Source organism: Sarcophilus harrisii, chromosome 5, assembly GCF_902635505.1.
Source record: "Sarcophilus harrisii chromosome 5, mSarHar1.11, whole genome shotgun sequence".
NCBI lineage: Eukaryota > Metazoa > Chordata > Mammalia > Dasyuromorphia > Dasyuridae > Sarcophilus > Sarcophilus harrisii.
Genome location: NC_045430.1, coordinates 30028318 through 30044940, shown reverse-complemented (window position 1 = coordinate 30044940; position 16623 = coordinate 30028318). Strand labels below are relative to the sequence as shown.

The 16623-nt window shown below is 37.1% G+C and overlaps 1 protein-coding gene across 3 annotated transcripts in view; it reads right to left on the bottom strand.

Annotated features, from left to right (window-relative positions):
• The window catches only part of NTN4 (netrin 4), a 178415-nt gene that overhangs the window by 79222 nt on the left and 82570 nt on the right, over positions 1-16623 (bottom strand). The gene's annotated exons all lie outside the window — the stretch shown is intronic.

Below are 16623 nucleotides of genomic sequence, written 5' to 3'. Positions count from 1 at the left end.
ACTGGGCAGCTACTTCTCTCCTGCCCCATGTCCTAGGTACAAATTTTGGGAGGGCAGGGATAAGAGTCACTCAGAATTGGCTGGGATAGATGATCAGTGACCTGTATTACTTGAAGGGAACCCCAGATTTGATGGGATTACCAATCCATTTGAGTATTTGAAAGTTCTCCCTGTCATGAATCTGGTTGTAAATTTGCCTATTTATTCTGATTCCATATATGAAATCCATGGAAAGATTTTTTTTTATTTAATAGCCTTTTATTTACAGGTTATATGTATGGGTAACTTTACAGCATTGACAATTGCCAAACCTCTTGTTCCAATTTTTCCTCTCTTACCCCCCACCCTCTCCCCCAGATGGCAGGATGACCACTAGATGTTAAATATATTAAAATAAATTAGATACACAATAAGTATACATGACCAAACCGTTATTTTGCTGTACAAATAGAAACAGACTCTGAAATATTGTACAATTAGCTTGTGAAGGAAATCAAAAATGCAGGTGAACAAAAATATAGGGATTGGGAATTCAATGTAATGGTTTTTAGTCATCTCCCAGAGTTCTTTCTCTGGGCGTAACTGGTTCAGTTCATTACTGCTCCATTGGAAATGATTTGGTTGATCTCATTGCTGAGGGTGGCCAGGTCCATCAGAACTGGTCATCATCTAGTATTGTTGTTGAAGTATATAATGATCTCTTGGCCCTGCTCGTTTCACTCAGCATCAGTGGAAAGATATTTTTTTTAAAAAAAAATTTAAACCAATCTTTTCAGTACAACTACCAGTTCAGTAAAAAAAACCAGAATTCATTTACTCACTAAAAGGTATAAATTGACAGATAATAGTCTTCAGAACTTATTTGGCAAATTTCCTTTCTCTTCTCCCATAAAAAATACATTTTGGGGAATTCTCAAAGTCACATAACACAGCAAAAACTGTCACAAGGTGAGAGGACAAAGACTTAAAGGGCTCATCACTGCAGAGGGTGTGTAATAAGCTTATCTGGAGAACTAAATCAGGCAGCTTTCACCTTCACACAAAATAACTTGTATTAGTAGAATCAAATTACTTTCGATAATGAATCTCTCAATAATAAAAGATTCACTAATAAATATGTCTAAAGAGTTAACTCGTTAAACAATTCTCTGATTATTATAATGTGAAACACAAAATTGGGAGACATATGCCTGCCAATAAAAGTGTTTATTATTATCTGAGATATGTCCTAGGAAAGGCCTAAATGGAAAGGGACTCTTGATAAATGGAAGGGTCTTTCACATGCTTCTGTTTTCAGATGGCAATGTTTTGCTTATCAATATTCATAATTTTATAGTGCTTCCTTAATGAGATTCAGAATTACTTAAAAATGATCAGTTTAATAAACTGGAAAGGGAAAAAACGAGGAGGGAAATGCTTATTTTTTTTTGGACTATATTATGCATGTGGATGACCACTAAATATTTATACCTAAGACAAGTACCTCAGAGGGACAATGAGTTGGGCTTGGGAAATATCTTATCAAAGGGTCATTCCTTGCCAAATCTCCATTATGGATTATTCTGACTTTCTGTTGCCTGTTCACATGCTGTTCAGCTAAGCTGGGAAAAATGAAACCGCCCTGACTGGGGCCACCACAAATTTAATCTACATACATCCCAACTGGGTCCTCATTCCAGCAAGCAACTCATTTACACTTGAATTGATTCACTGCATCACACATTCACCAGTTTTTCAAACCTTCTCATCAGTAGGTTAGCTTGATTTGAACTCTACACAACAAGCTTCTCCTGGGGCCTGGTATCCCCTAGTATTCTCCCAATCCCTTCAAGAATTCTTAGATTATAAACTCTTTGAGAACATGGACTTTTTTTAAATTTGTATTTCCAGTTCTCTTACATAATCTCTGGCAAATACTAGGCGCTTAAAAATGTTTATTGAATTGAATGTTTCTCTGGGAAAAAAAAACAAAAAACTGAGGGCACTCATTGAGAACTACATCACTTCTATCTTACCAGAAGAGATGATTCTTTTCCTTGCTTTTACATGCTCCCTTGATCCCATCCTATTATTTTTTCTCCAGCAGATTACCCCCACTATTAAAACTGGCTCTGAAGCCATTGTCAAGAGAGATGCTCTGAATATATTTTGAGCAATGATGCATCATCAGAGTAAATTTATAGAATCCAAAGATAATAATTTTGAAGAAACCCTTTTTTGAGCATTTTTTGCAGCAAATACCTCTAATAAAAGCTTTATTTCTCAAATATATAGAGAACCGAGTCAAATTTATAAGAATACAAGCCATCCCACAGATGATGAATGGTCAAAAGATAAGAACAGGCAGTTTTAGATGAAGAAATCAAAGTCATCTATAGCCATATGAGAAAAATGTTCTGAATCACTATTGATAAGAGAAATGAAAATTAAAACAACTTGAGGTTCCACTTCAACCGTATCAGATTGGCTAATATGACAGAAAAGGAAAATGATAAATGTTGGAGAGGATGTGGGAAAATTAATGCACTATTGGTAGAGTTGTAAACTGGTTCAACCATACTGGAGAGCAATTTAGAACTGTGCCCAAAGAGTACTGGGTAATGGTTAAGCCAGTTGTGGTATATTAATGCAACCATTATGCTATAAGAAATGACAGGCAAGCTGATTTCAGAAAAAAAACCCTGGAAAAACTTATATGAACTGATGCAAAATAAAATGTGCAGAAATAGGAAAACATCATACACAGTAAACAGGAACATTGTGTGATGATCAACTTGGCTCTTCTCAGTAATACAATGATCCAAAAGACTCATGATAGAAAATTCTATCCACATCCAAAGAAAGAATTGATAGAATCTGAATGTACATTGAAGTGCACTATTTTTACTTTTTGTGTGTGTGATTTTTCCTTTTCTTCTGTTTCTTCTTTCACAACATGATTAATATGGAAGTGATTTACATAATTACCCATATATAACCAATATAAAATTCCTTACTATATTAAGAATGGTGAGCAGAAAGAGAGAAGGAGAAAAGTTGGAACTAAACTTTTTATTGAAAAATGAAGGTTAAAAATTATTGTTATAAGTAATGGGAAAAAATAAAATACTATTTTAAAAAAAGGGGGGAGGGGAACAACTTTCCTTCCATCCTACCACTGGACTTATAATTCTAATTCTAGGAATTCTAATAGAAATGGCAAAACAAAACATAGTATCAATAAGTATTGTTTCTAGCTTTATAAATCTTGCATCCAACTCCTTCTCTTTACTCATATAGCTCTACGGTGATTCAGGCCCTCATTACCTTTGCTGAATCCTTCAATTGCCAGGGCCATCCTTCTCTCCATGAACTGCCTTGTATTTAATTTGTCTCTTCTGATGGAATATCAGCTCCCTGAGCACAGAGACTATTTCATTTTTGTCTTCGTAGATTCAATCCCTAGCACACAGTGCCTGGCATGGAGTAGGTGCTTAATAAATATGCTGACTGATTATATTATAGCTAATATCAGCATAATTCATGCTTTTCTTAGTTTCCCTCCACTGCAATGTTGTCTCTTAAAACTTTCACGGAATCTTGGAGTTGGAAGAGAAAACAATGCACAACCCCCAAACCTGAAAAAAATTCCCTCTACAACTTCCCTAACAAGTAGTCATATAACCTCTGTTTGAAGGTCTCCAATAAGAAGGGAATCTATTCTATGTCCTAGGGTAGCTGTTAAGAAGTTTTTCTGGATATCAGACAAAAATTTGCCTATCAGCAACCTTCTACTCATTAATTTTATGATGGTTCTGCCTTTGGTCTCATTTCTTGCTCCTTTTATGATGAACTTTTGGGAATACATGGAGAAGAATCATAGAAGACACAGAGACGTGACTTGATTTGATTGGACTGACAGGATATGATTTGTTTTGCTGGAAAGAATTGTCAAATAGAGCCATTTAAATTTCTGCCTAACTAAATCTTAAGGTTCTTGTCATTAAATAACAAACAAGCCCCCCAAAAAGACTACACACACACACACACACACATACACACACACACACACACACACACACACACAAACCTACCAACAACCCACCTTTCTCGGCCTTCGGAAAGAAAATAGCTTGTATATCTTTGATTTCAAAGCATCTCACCCAACTGTATTTCTGATAGAATGTAATACACGTTTAAAATCTACAACCTAAGGGCAAACTCCTTAGGGATGAAGAGAGTAGAACTTGTGTAAACAAGTCATTCTTCAAGCAATGAATTATGTTGCTACCTGCCCTTGAATTACAGCAACTGGTGCTGGCTATTGATTGATTGATAAGGGCAATGGACTGATAGTTCCATGCTCGGTCCTGGGGTTTTACACTACCGTACACTACAGGTCATGTCAGGGAAATGTCAGGAATAGTTCTCAGAAGACTCATGACTTCTGTTCTCAACTCCACCCATTTTATGGGTAATAGGACTAGTCTTATTGTCTTGTGTGTAATATGTGCAGATTTATGCAATTAGACTCTTATGGATCATGGTGAGCCCACTTACTGGGAAGCTCTACTTTCTTCCCCTTCACTTCTAAATTCCTAGAGAGGAGTCACATAGCTCTCTCATCATAAGCACAGGAGAAAACAGAATAAAAACCAAATATGGCTAAAACAACCACCGTGGCTCATAGACATCTTCCCATAACCAGGTAACACTAAATCAGTCTGTATGGATGACTCCAAACCCAGAAGTTTAAAAAGATATAGTTTGTAAACTTAGTTTTGCATCTTCCCCCTCAGCCACTCCAACAGGGAGAGAGAAGGCATCCTTTGCTATTTCACTCATGACCAAGTCTTCCAGAAAGCCACTGTCCACTTAGTTGGGGAACTAAAGGCCATGAGAATCCGAGGGGTCTTTGACTCATCCTTAAAGATAGCCCCTACTTATATCCCAAAGAGACCATAAAGAAGAGAAAGGGACCCACACGTGCAAAACTGTTTGTGGCAGCCCTTTTCCAGTTCCTTGCTGGAACTGGAAACTGAATAGATGCCCATCAATTGGAGAATGGCTGAATAAGTTATGGTATATGAATGTCATGGATATTATTGTTCTATAAATGATCAGCAGGATGATTTCAGAAAGGCCTGGAGAGACTTACACGAACTGATGCTAAGTGAAATGAACAGAACCAGGAGAGCATTATATACAACAACAATATCATACAGTGATCAATTCTGATGGACGTAGCTCTCTTCAACAATGAGACAAGTCAGGCCAGTTCCAATGATCTTGTGATGAAGAGAGCCATCTACATCCAAAGAGAGGAGTATGGGAACTGAGTGTGGATCACAACATAGCATTTTCACTCTTTTTTGTTGACGTTTGTTTGCATTTTGTTTTCTGTCTCAACTTTTTTCCTTTTTGATTGGATTTTTCTTGTGCATCATGATAATTATACAAATATGTATACATATATTGGATTTAGCATATATGTATGTATATGTATATATATATATATATATTTAACATGTTTAACATATATTGGATTACTTGCCATTTAGGAAAGTGGATGGAGAGAAAGGGGGGAAATTTGGAACACGAGGTTTTGCAAGGGTCAGTGTTGAAAAATTATCCATGCATGTTTTGAAAGTAAGAAGTTTTAATAAAAAAAGATAGCCCCTACACTCCAGATCCATACTTGATTCCTCCCCTTCAGCCTTATCTTCCATGCCTTCAGCTCTTCTGGTTTTAAGTTCACCTATTTCATTGGGGCATAAAGCTATTTATTCTTACTGTCAGAGGAAAAGAGGCACAGGGGAAGGTAAAAACTGTCTCTCTATTCTTTTTTTTTTGTCCCTCTATTCTTTCTTTCTTTTTTTAATTAAAGCTTTTTATTTTCCAAATATATGCATGGATAATTTTTTGACATTAACCCTTGTAAAGCCTTGTATTCCCCCTTTTCCCCCACCCCCTCCCATAGATATTACGCAATCCAATGTATGTTAAAATTCAATATATGTTGGCCCCTCTATTCTTGAAAAGCTCCAGATACGGCCCTTCTCTTTTATAATTATAATTATTATTATAGTTTTTTATTGACAAAACATATGCATGGGTAATTTTTCCATACTGACCCTTGTAAAAACTTCTGTTCTAACTTTTCCCTTCTTTCCTCCATCCCTCCCCTAGATGACAGGTAGTCCCATACATGTTAAACATGTTAAAGTATATGTTAAATACAATATATGTATATATATTTATGCAGTTCTTTTGATCCTTTTGTTCTTTCCAACATTCCCTCACAGCTTTGTGGCCTCCCATCTTCCAAAGCCTGTTGCATCAGTGTGAGATAGTAGGCAAACTTTCTCCGTGAATATTCTCCTTTGGGCTGTCCCTTCCTTTTCCTGAGCACCGGAGGCTCTCTGCTACTGTCCTGATGTTTACCCTGATTCTTTCCTGGAATTGGCTCTTCATACACGAAGGTCAAAGGAAGATCTGTCCATGTTAGAAGGAGCTTAGGGATTTTTTCTAGCCTTGCTGAATACAGACTGTGAAGACTGAATGGCAGCTCTGTGTTTGGTGTGTATGACATGGCAGTTGGCGTGCTCCTATCAGGAGGGATGAGACATCACGGCCCCTAAAGTTGCATTCTGGAAAGGAGACAGCAAACTTCTGTAGGCACAAAAGCGAAGAGGAATTTAAACCTTGAAATCTTTTCTTCAGAAAGGAGATGCTTCTATCTGATACCCTGGGAAATGGATCTCCCCTGCACCAGGAAACAAAGAGTGCGCCCATCCAGATGCTCCAAGCTTCTGGCAGACCGCCCTCTGGTTCCCTCCCAGTTTCTTCTCAAAATTCCCCTGCAGATGCCAATGTGGCACTCACTAAAGAAGAGAGCTAGAAAAGGTGAAGGGGCCTCCTGTAACCCTAGCCCTTCTGCCCCTGCGTCAGACAGAAGAAAGGCACATCTGTGGGGACCGCTCTTCCTCTGGAGGCACATCTGCAGGCCCAGGCCTTGGATGGGGCACATCCAGGAGGCCTGGACCTGACCAAGGTATTCTCCTTGCTAATGACACCTCCACCAAGTGCCTGCCCTGGATAAGAATCTTGGCTTGTCTTGATTTTTGGGATCAAGGAGATCTTTTCATAGCTTAACAGTAGCTTAGATGTCAACTGAAAATCCTAGCTGAGACTGTCACATTGAGAATTGGTGACAATTACGCCCTACATTTTACACTATTTCTATATGAATGAGATGAAAGTCTGAGCAGAGTGTGAGTTGGAAGTGAAGGCAACATGAAGAGAATAGGATATACTGGTCACTAATGGAAGGAAAGACAAGAAATTAGATATCTGCTGAGCCTGTGCCATATACATACAACCTCCCTGGAATTATAATTCCTGTCTGTACTATAGCCATATATATATTGAAGAAGCCTTGTCGTGCTTCAAAAAAATATTTTAACAGTCATCTTTTAAAACTTATTTTTATTACAGCTTTTTATTTTCAAAACATACACATGGATAATTTTTCAATATTGACCGTTGCAAAACCTTGTGTTCCAAATTTTTCCCTCCCTTCCTCTTACCCCCTCCCCTAGGTGGCAAGTAATTCAATATATTTAATTGTCATCTTGATAAATATTTTAATTGCTCCATTCTATGGTCCTTTGATCCTCTCTGAACTGTTGTCCACAATATTCCTTTGATAAATCAAAATCAAGGATTTAAATACTCATTGAGAAGAAAAGGACAAGATGTCCTGACTAGAACTGAAAGTCCTGTATTTGTGATAAGGATATGTGTGTGTGTGTGTGTGTGTGTGTATGTGTGTGTGTGTGTGTGTGTATGTACACATCTTTAGTAACACATTTCTAAAGTTTGTTGTGGTTTCCTCTTCTTTAGCAGCATGCAAAGTCTTTTGTGTTCAGAGAAAAAAGGATCAGGCAGGTGTGAGCATGAATCCAAACATATCCCTGTATCAAGTCCCCCACATAACCCCAAGAGCTTTTTATTTGTCAAAAATGAAAGTTAAGAATCCAGACCACAAGTGTAATTCAAAGGTTTTATAAATTCAGAATACTTTAAGATGTGAAATGAAAAATAAAATGACATGGGGAAAAGTTTTCTTTTACAATAAAAGTTGGCAACATTTGCATATGGTAGGTTTCTAGGTAAATCAGGAGTTTAATTGCATTCAGAATATTAAACATACCTCAACACATATTAATTAAGCACTTACTGTAAACAAAGATCCCAGCTATTTGTCACTGTGACAAAAACTGCAAGGAATACAGTAAAGTAGTACAGCAGAAATGAAGCACAGAATAAAATCTCATACCATATATCAAGATAAGCTCAAAATGGGTATAACTTAGATATAAAGGATGATTGATATAAGAAAATAAATGTATGTTTATAAAAGAAATTACTTGTCAGAGACCTATAGTTAGAAGAAGAGTTCATAACCAAATATAAGATAGAGAGGTTCATCAGAAATAAAATGAATAATTTTGGTTACATAAAGTTGAAAAGTTTTTGCATAAATGGAACCAATGCAGCTAAAATGAGAAGAAAAGCAGGAAAGTGGAAAAAATCTTTGCAGCAAGTTTCTCTGATAAAATTTCTCAAAAATATAGAAAACTGAACCATATTTACAAGAATAAGGGTCATTCCCAATTGATAAAAACAGGCAGTTTTCAGAGGAAGTAGTCAAACCAATCAATTGTCATATAGAACAATGCTTTAAATCACTAATAATTAGAGAAGTGCAAATTTTAAAAAGGTACTACTTCATACTCATACTAGCTAAGATGACAGAAAAAGAAAATGGCAAATGCTGGAGTGGATGTAAGAATATAAGTATACTAATTCACTGTTAATAGACTTGTAAACAAGTCCAGTCACTCTGGAAAGCAATTTGGATATATGCCCCCAAAGTAATTAATCTATATATATCTAGCAATACTACTACTCGATTTCCATTCCAAAGAAATAAAAAAGGAAAGATCCTATATTTACAAAAATATTGATAACAGCTCTTTTTGTGGTGGCAAGGAATTGGAAATTGAGGGGATGCCCTTCAACTGGGGAATAACTGAACAAGATGTGTTACATGGTTTTTATGGAATACTATTGTGCTGTAAGAAATGAGAAAAGAAATGGTTTCACAAAAATCTGAGAAGACTTATATAAACTGAAGCATAATGAAATGAACAAAAACAGAAAAACAATTTACAAAATAATAGCAATATTGCCAAAAAAAATCAGCTATGAAAAACTTAGTAACCGATCAATACAATGACTGGCCACAATTCTAAAAGATTCATGATGAAATGTACAACCCACTCCGGAGAGAGAATTAATGAACTCAGAGTATAGACTGAAGCATAATTTTTCCTCTTTTTATTTTATTATTTATTATTAAATTATTATTATTATTTATTATTAAATGTAATTAAATTATTAAATGCAGAAATTTTTTTGTGATTTCATATTTGCAATGAGTTTGTATTTTTGCCTTCTCAATGGATAGGGAGAGTAGGCAGGAGAGATTCTGGGGGGAAAAACTATCTGAAAGTTCTGTACTAGATGCTGGAAAATATACTAGATTAGCTATGACATAGATCTTCCTTACATAGTGCTTATATTTAAGTACAAGACCAAGACAATCACAAATAACTATAATTCAAAGAAGTACAAAAATCTCTGACCGAAAACGAAGTGTTATTTTATAAGGCTCAAATTAGAAAAGATTTAATGAGTAAGATAGTCTCTATTTGGTTTGGCCTTTAAAGGATGGGTTCAAATTCAATAAGTGGGATGGGGTGGGGTAGGATAGAGTGGAGTGAAAGAAGGGAGGGCATTACAAGGATGGAGAAAATTACAAGGAAAGAAAAGGCAGCAGGAAAGGATGGAATTAGTAACTAAAACTTCATGCTATTAATACACCAGGGCTTAGCCACTGAAGACATTTTGCCATCTGTCTTGCTTTCTTGTGCATATACCACTTTCTTTGTCTGTTGCTTAGGGATTGATAATGAAACCAATCAACATTTGCATTGCTACTAAGACTGACCACCCATTTCCTTGGATAGCTTACTTAGCTCAGTCCCAATGAGACTGAGTTCCAGCATGTCTAGACTGAAGTTTCCTTCTCTGGCCACCACTCCCTGACTTCTCACACCCATCCATGTCAGTCCCAGTTTCACTCTATTCTATCTTTTCATCTTAAACTCTGGGAACTCCTATTCTGTTGTTAAAAAGTGCTTTTCAAGTCAGATCTCTGCTCTCTCTCTCTCTTGAAGCTGTCTTATATCTATCTAGTCTGTAATTTCTATGAACAGAATATAAAATCATTGGGAACAGAAATAATTTCCTTTTTTATTAAAATACTCTGTACCTAGTACAGTGCTGTGAAGATATCAGGTGCTTCCTAAATGCTTGTTGGATTGTTTTTAATTAAATAGTCCAATTTGATGGAATACAGACTATGTGAAAGGGAAAAAGACAAAAAAGCTGGAAAGTTAGAATGATTCGAGACCATGATGGTGCTTGAATGCAAAATTAAAGAATTTAAATTTGACTTTGTAAGCTATGGCATCTGAGTATAGAAATGGCTAGATGTGTGCATAAGGAAAACAACTTTAGCAACAAAGTGAAGAATTAATGGGAAGGAACGGAGATTGGAGGAGGGAAAAACTTTTCAGAGGCCTTGAACTAAGTGGTAATAGAGAGAAAAGATGGATGTAAGGGCTAGACTGAACAGGGAAACTGATTGGATATGAGACACTTGGAAGAGGAAGGGTAAAAAGAAACTGAGTAGGGATGGGATAGAAAAAGATTTTTTTTTATATCTCATCTTTGTAGATAGGAGGAACAAAAGAAATAATACATTATATAAGCAATTATGTTTAATGATTGCTGAGCAATAATAAGTTTTTATAATTTTTACCTTGACATGTTTTCTGCTAAAATGTGAGTACATTATGTTTTACATATACATTTAAATACAAACATACATGTGTGTATATATACATACATATATAAATATGTATATACATAACCAATAGAACAAATAGAATGATCATGATAAAACCAACTTTCTGTTGTAATGTTCTGGAACTCAATTATACTAATGTGATTATAAATCATGGTTCTGACACTAACTACCCCTGACCACCCTTTGCATCTCATCTAGTCATCCAGATATCTCTCCAAGTCATCTTGCCACTATATGAATATCCGTTCCATGACTCTAAATTCTCTCCCACTGCCATCTTTTCTTCTTCCACCTCTTAATCACTGTGTTTGGAAAGGGCACATCAACTGGCAGTTTTGTATATCCACTCTTCTCCACCTCTGTGACTCTCTAGACCAAAATGCCCTTCTCTGGATACCACTTTCCTAAATGGGGTGCTTTGTGGCATTGGAATGCAAGTTCCTTAAGGTCAGTGACTGTCTCACTTTTTGGATTGCATCCTCCCGATGCTTAGGAGCATACTACTTGATATATTTTTATTGTTGAGCGATTTTTTTAGTTGTGCTGATTCTATGATCCCATTTGGGATTTACTTGGCAAAGATACTGAAGAGATTTGCCATTTCTTTCTCCTGCTCATTTTACACATGAGGAAATTGAGGCAGACAGGACTAAGTGATTTGCCCAGGGTCATACAGCTAGTAAGTGTCCGAGGCCACATTTGAACTCAGGCCTTCCCAATTCCAGGACCAGGGACTTTATTTACTGTGCCACCTAGCTTCTCTACTTGATGCAAGATAAGTACTTAAAACATGCTTTTTCTTTTATATATCCCTTTAATACATCCAGAAACCATAAAATGTAAATAGCAACTTATATATGTGATAATCTATAAAATTTGTATAGTTAAGATTTCCATCAATTTATAGAGAGAATTAATTTAGTAATTATTATAAAATAAGAAGCAATGTCAGAAAAACAGGCTCAAGCTCTCCTTCCTACACAGAGCTGTATGAGCTTGGCCTTGTCTCTTAATCTTTCAGTCCCCCTTCTACACTCCATGTTTTCAAAAGTACTTTTAGCCTCTCAAAAAAGTGCTACATAAACTGCCCATTGATTTTTAATATATCCTATCAATAGAGCATTCTATTTAAACCACCTGGAGAAGGGAATTTTTGAAAAGCCAAACAATTTTGTAGCTTTACTTAACAAAGGAACAAATCGCTTTTACAAAACAAACAAAAACGATCTTATCTCTTTTATAAAAGTAGACTTGGAGCAACACACTTATCAAGAATAGTTCAGTCTCAGCTGACAATGTTCAGGGCAATTGTAAAGCCATCACCTGTTTTATTCAGTTGCTCACTAGCAAACAGCATTTGCTAAATTCCTATGTCTTTTTCCTTTTTCTTTTGATGAAACGGCTTGCCCAGGCTCACACAGCTAGTAAGTATCCAGTGTACGGGGTCATTGATCCTCCTGACTCCCAGGCTGATGCTCTATCCACTGGGCCACCTGGCTACCCACTTCCATCCCTCATAGCTTATTAATAAATCTTGTGAATGGATTCGATCCGTTACCCTGAAGATATACCTGAATCCCCCAAACAGGAGCCCGTGTGTTCTTTGGTCTCCAGCTGGGGAAGGTGGAACACAGCTAACTTTGCTATCTCAAAAAGAATTGAAAACTCTCGTATCTTTTTAGCTAGCTAAGAGTTCTCACACTGGAGTAATTGTGTGAGTCCAAACAAAAAGATGCCATGATTTACACTTAACATTTAGAGGAACACTGGCAGAAGAGAGAAAGCCAAATTGTCATGCAGCTTAGGGATTTTGCTTTAGTTGCAACAACCACTGGCATCATTCAAATCCCTCCCCTTTCCCAGGTAATCGTGGCCAAAAGCCTTCAGGGCGTGACCTGACTTCTGTGTGGTCCAGAGCACATGGGTAAGTACCCCAGGCTGTTGGGTCTTGAGGTTCATGGAGCATTTTCATGAGTGGGTGGTACACTGGCGACTGTCTCGAAATTCTGGCTTTTAAGGGTCGGCTGTGTGGGAGTCCTGGTCCCAAGGAAAGGGAAGGCTGGCCTAGGAAAAGATAGTCTAATCTGCGTGTGGGTGTCTACAGCAAAGCAGAACAGCTGGTTAGTTTAATTTTAGTACTTTTGTCCTTGATGGATCCACTTTAAGGAAAGCACCTACTCGTCTGGGAGAAGTGTGTTTGTCTTTTAGAAAGCACAGAAAGCCTTCTGCTCCACCCCTGTAGCGTCCGTCTCCTGCCCCATCAGGTTATTTCACCTTTTAAAGAAATCGGGCAGCCTTATCTACTGTACTGGTCCTTTCACAGACAGGACAATAGAGCTGCCTGGAGTTCTCGGGAGAGTAATGCCGAGGAATGCTATGCACTCAAGTAACTTGCTTGTACGATAATAACCTCAGCTTATAAGTGCTTGAAAGCCTCTTTGCATGTTTTAAAACATATTTACAGTTTTAAAGTGATGAGAAAGCCATTTGGGAAGTATCTTGGTGGGGAGGAGAAGGGGAAGGGAAATGACCAAGCAGTTGGAAGCGGGAGCACTCTATTCTCTATTAAGAGCTGGAGACTATTAACTTCTTGACTTGTTTTTTGCCCTTCAAAAGGTCAAGGAATCAATGAATATAATCTAATTTCACAAACATTTATTAAATGCGTACTATGCACAACAGCTTATACAAGACACTGCATAGACAAGGATAAAAAGAAAAACAGTTCCTGCTTGCAGTAAGCTAATATTCTACTGGGCAAGTGAAGTGGGGATATAACATATCAAACTGGTAAGAATATCCATGATAATGGGAGGAAGAAGAACTGAACAATTACAACTAGCGGCCTGCCTGATAGCTGTAATTTCAAGGCCCCAACGCATAAGCTGATCATTAATATAATTCTAACAGATTCTCTATTACCATATCATTACCATATGAATTCTTCATAAAGGTAAGAATGTAGAAGAAGTTCCGGTAAGTTTCTTGATGGTTTTCTTGGATAGGGGAAAAAAAATCTGTGGCAACCAGGGGATCTGAATGTCAAAAACATCACATCGACTCTAGACCATGGAGGACTTGCACTCCCCAATACCATGTCTGCTCTAGATCATGAAGGACTTCTACTCCCTGACATCCTGTCGGCTCTAGACCATGGAGGAGGACTTCCACTCCCCAACACCATGTCTGCTCTAGATCATGGAAGAGGACTTCCACTCCCCAACATCCTGTTGGCTGTAGACCATGAAGGAGGACTTCTACTCCCTATTAATGATACAAAGGAGGGTGTTTATGTGATGGCAGGTACAGATGTCCCTTTTTCGGCTTGTTTATAGGAGTTAAGAAAGCCACAGAATTAGATGAAATGGAGTCAAGAAAGGGAGCCAGTAATACTATGCAATAAAAGAAATATTTTGAAACCAATTTTATATTGGTCAATGTAAAACTTTTGCCATTACAAAAGTAACAAAGAAGAATTTGAAACTGATATTGGCTAGATGTAGGAAGGGACTAGAACGTTACCTCCTTCGAGAAATCTTGTTGATTGTCTCAGTTAATAGTGTATGTGTGTGTATATGTAGATATTCAGATATATATGTGTGGTGTGTATATATGTGGAGTCACTCTATATATGGTTAGTAGTGTGTGTATGTACGCATGTGTGTATATATGTATATATATGTGTGTGTATGTATGTGTACATATATATGTAGAACAAATATATTCCCCAAATGAACATAAACTCCTTGAGGACAGACACTTTCTTCATTTTTAAAAACTTGTATCTGCAACATTTCAATCCAGTGCACAATACATAGCAGATGCTTATTAAATGCTTGCTGATTGAGTCATTGAATAAGGTGGCCCAAGAGCTGAGCCTGAAGCATGTTAAGATTCTAAGAGAAGAAGTAAGGAAATTACATTCCAAGTTTGGGGGAGAGATTACAAAGGCACAGAAATTGGGAGATGGGATGTAGAATTTAGAGAACAATAAGAAAGCTTGATAAGCAGGAGTATTGGAATATTGGGAAAGGAGCAATGCCCACTAAGTCTGGAAAGGTAAGTCATGGCCAAACTGTAAAATGGCTTTAAATGCCAAGCTAAGGAAGTGGCTTTTATCCTGGAAGTTTATCAGACAGACAACAAAGGTTCTTAGCTTGAGGGGAAATCATGTGGTTGGAATTGTGATCTAAGAGGAGTCTTTTGAAAGTTGTGTGGAAGAATTCTAAAGAAAGACAGGAGATGAGAGAAGAAATTCTCATTTGGATCTGATTCTAGCCAAAAGGAATTGGCTGCTGGAATGGAAAGAATGGGAAACTTGGGAAGAAAATGATCATTCACTCTATCTTAAAATTTGTGACAGAGAAAACAAAAGTTGGGAATAGTTTGATATGCAAGCAACATTTTGAGAGAGCAAATGTCAAATGATCCAGAAGAATAGGCAAGGATTTATGGAATACTTCTACAGGATAAGTCAGCCTACAGAGGGACGAGAAGTTCTCAAAAAATGAAATTCTTGCTATATAAAGAAAAACAATTCTGATGAGCAGTATGGAAACTAGAGAACTCATCAAAGAACTTTATTTTTAAAAATGGAAGCAAAGGTAGGTAAAAGAATGAATACTAAAATGTGGTAATGTTATTGTATGAATAGTATTATAACCAATGGGAACAGAGACATAACATTCAAGGGAGGTATGTAGGAGGTAAGAAATGTAGGGTGGGACTCAGTTATGGAAAACTTAGACAAGTTGGAGAATTTGGATTTTATGTGGTATTAATAGGCAGCTATTATATCAGTTCCTCAGAAGGCACAATTTATTGGAGTGATACTTAAGGAATATGAAATATCTTACTTTGATGTACAGATAAAGAGAAAGATCCTGGGCATTAAGGGCCACTGGCAGGCAGCTGAAGTATTGGATAAAAGAAGAAATGCCATGGACCTGGATGCTGGCTATTGATGTGGAGAGAGGTCAGGAATGACCCAGAATCACTGTGTCGGAAGAATTCATGGGTTGAACTTGAGGGACACACATCCCTTCACATCTGATCAGGAGGAAGGATTCTAGGATGACCTAAAAGTTTATCAAATTGAGGGACTGACTATAAGAATAGTAGTCATATTAAAGAAGTGGGGAAGCTGCAAAGGCAACCAGTTTGAGACAGAAGGAAATGAGCTTAATTTTTAAAATGTTGAGGAATTTGAGATGGTAATGGGACATCAACTTGTAGGCAGTTGGATACATGAGACTGGAGTTTGGATCTGAGATTTGAGGGTCATTCCCATAGAAATCATAAGATCACACACACACACACACACACACACACACACACACACACACACGTGAGAAAGAAAGAGAGAGACACTGAGAGAAACCCTTTTTAGAGTTCATTTAATCTAATCCCTTCATGTTAAAATAATGAGTCTTTTGAGACCAGAAGTGATGAAATCATTTGTTCAGGGTGACAAGATTTTTGGACTGGACCTGAAAAATGATAAAGCTAGGAGATTGATTTTAAATCCAAGGCCATATGCTTCTTCCCAAATACTACATTCCTTCCTCAATGACAGCTGAAACAATAGCTGAGCATGATCTCTCTAAGGAAGTGAATGTCAAGAAAGAAGAGAAAGTGCGTAA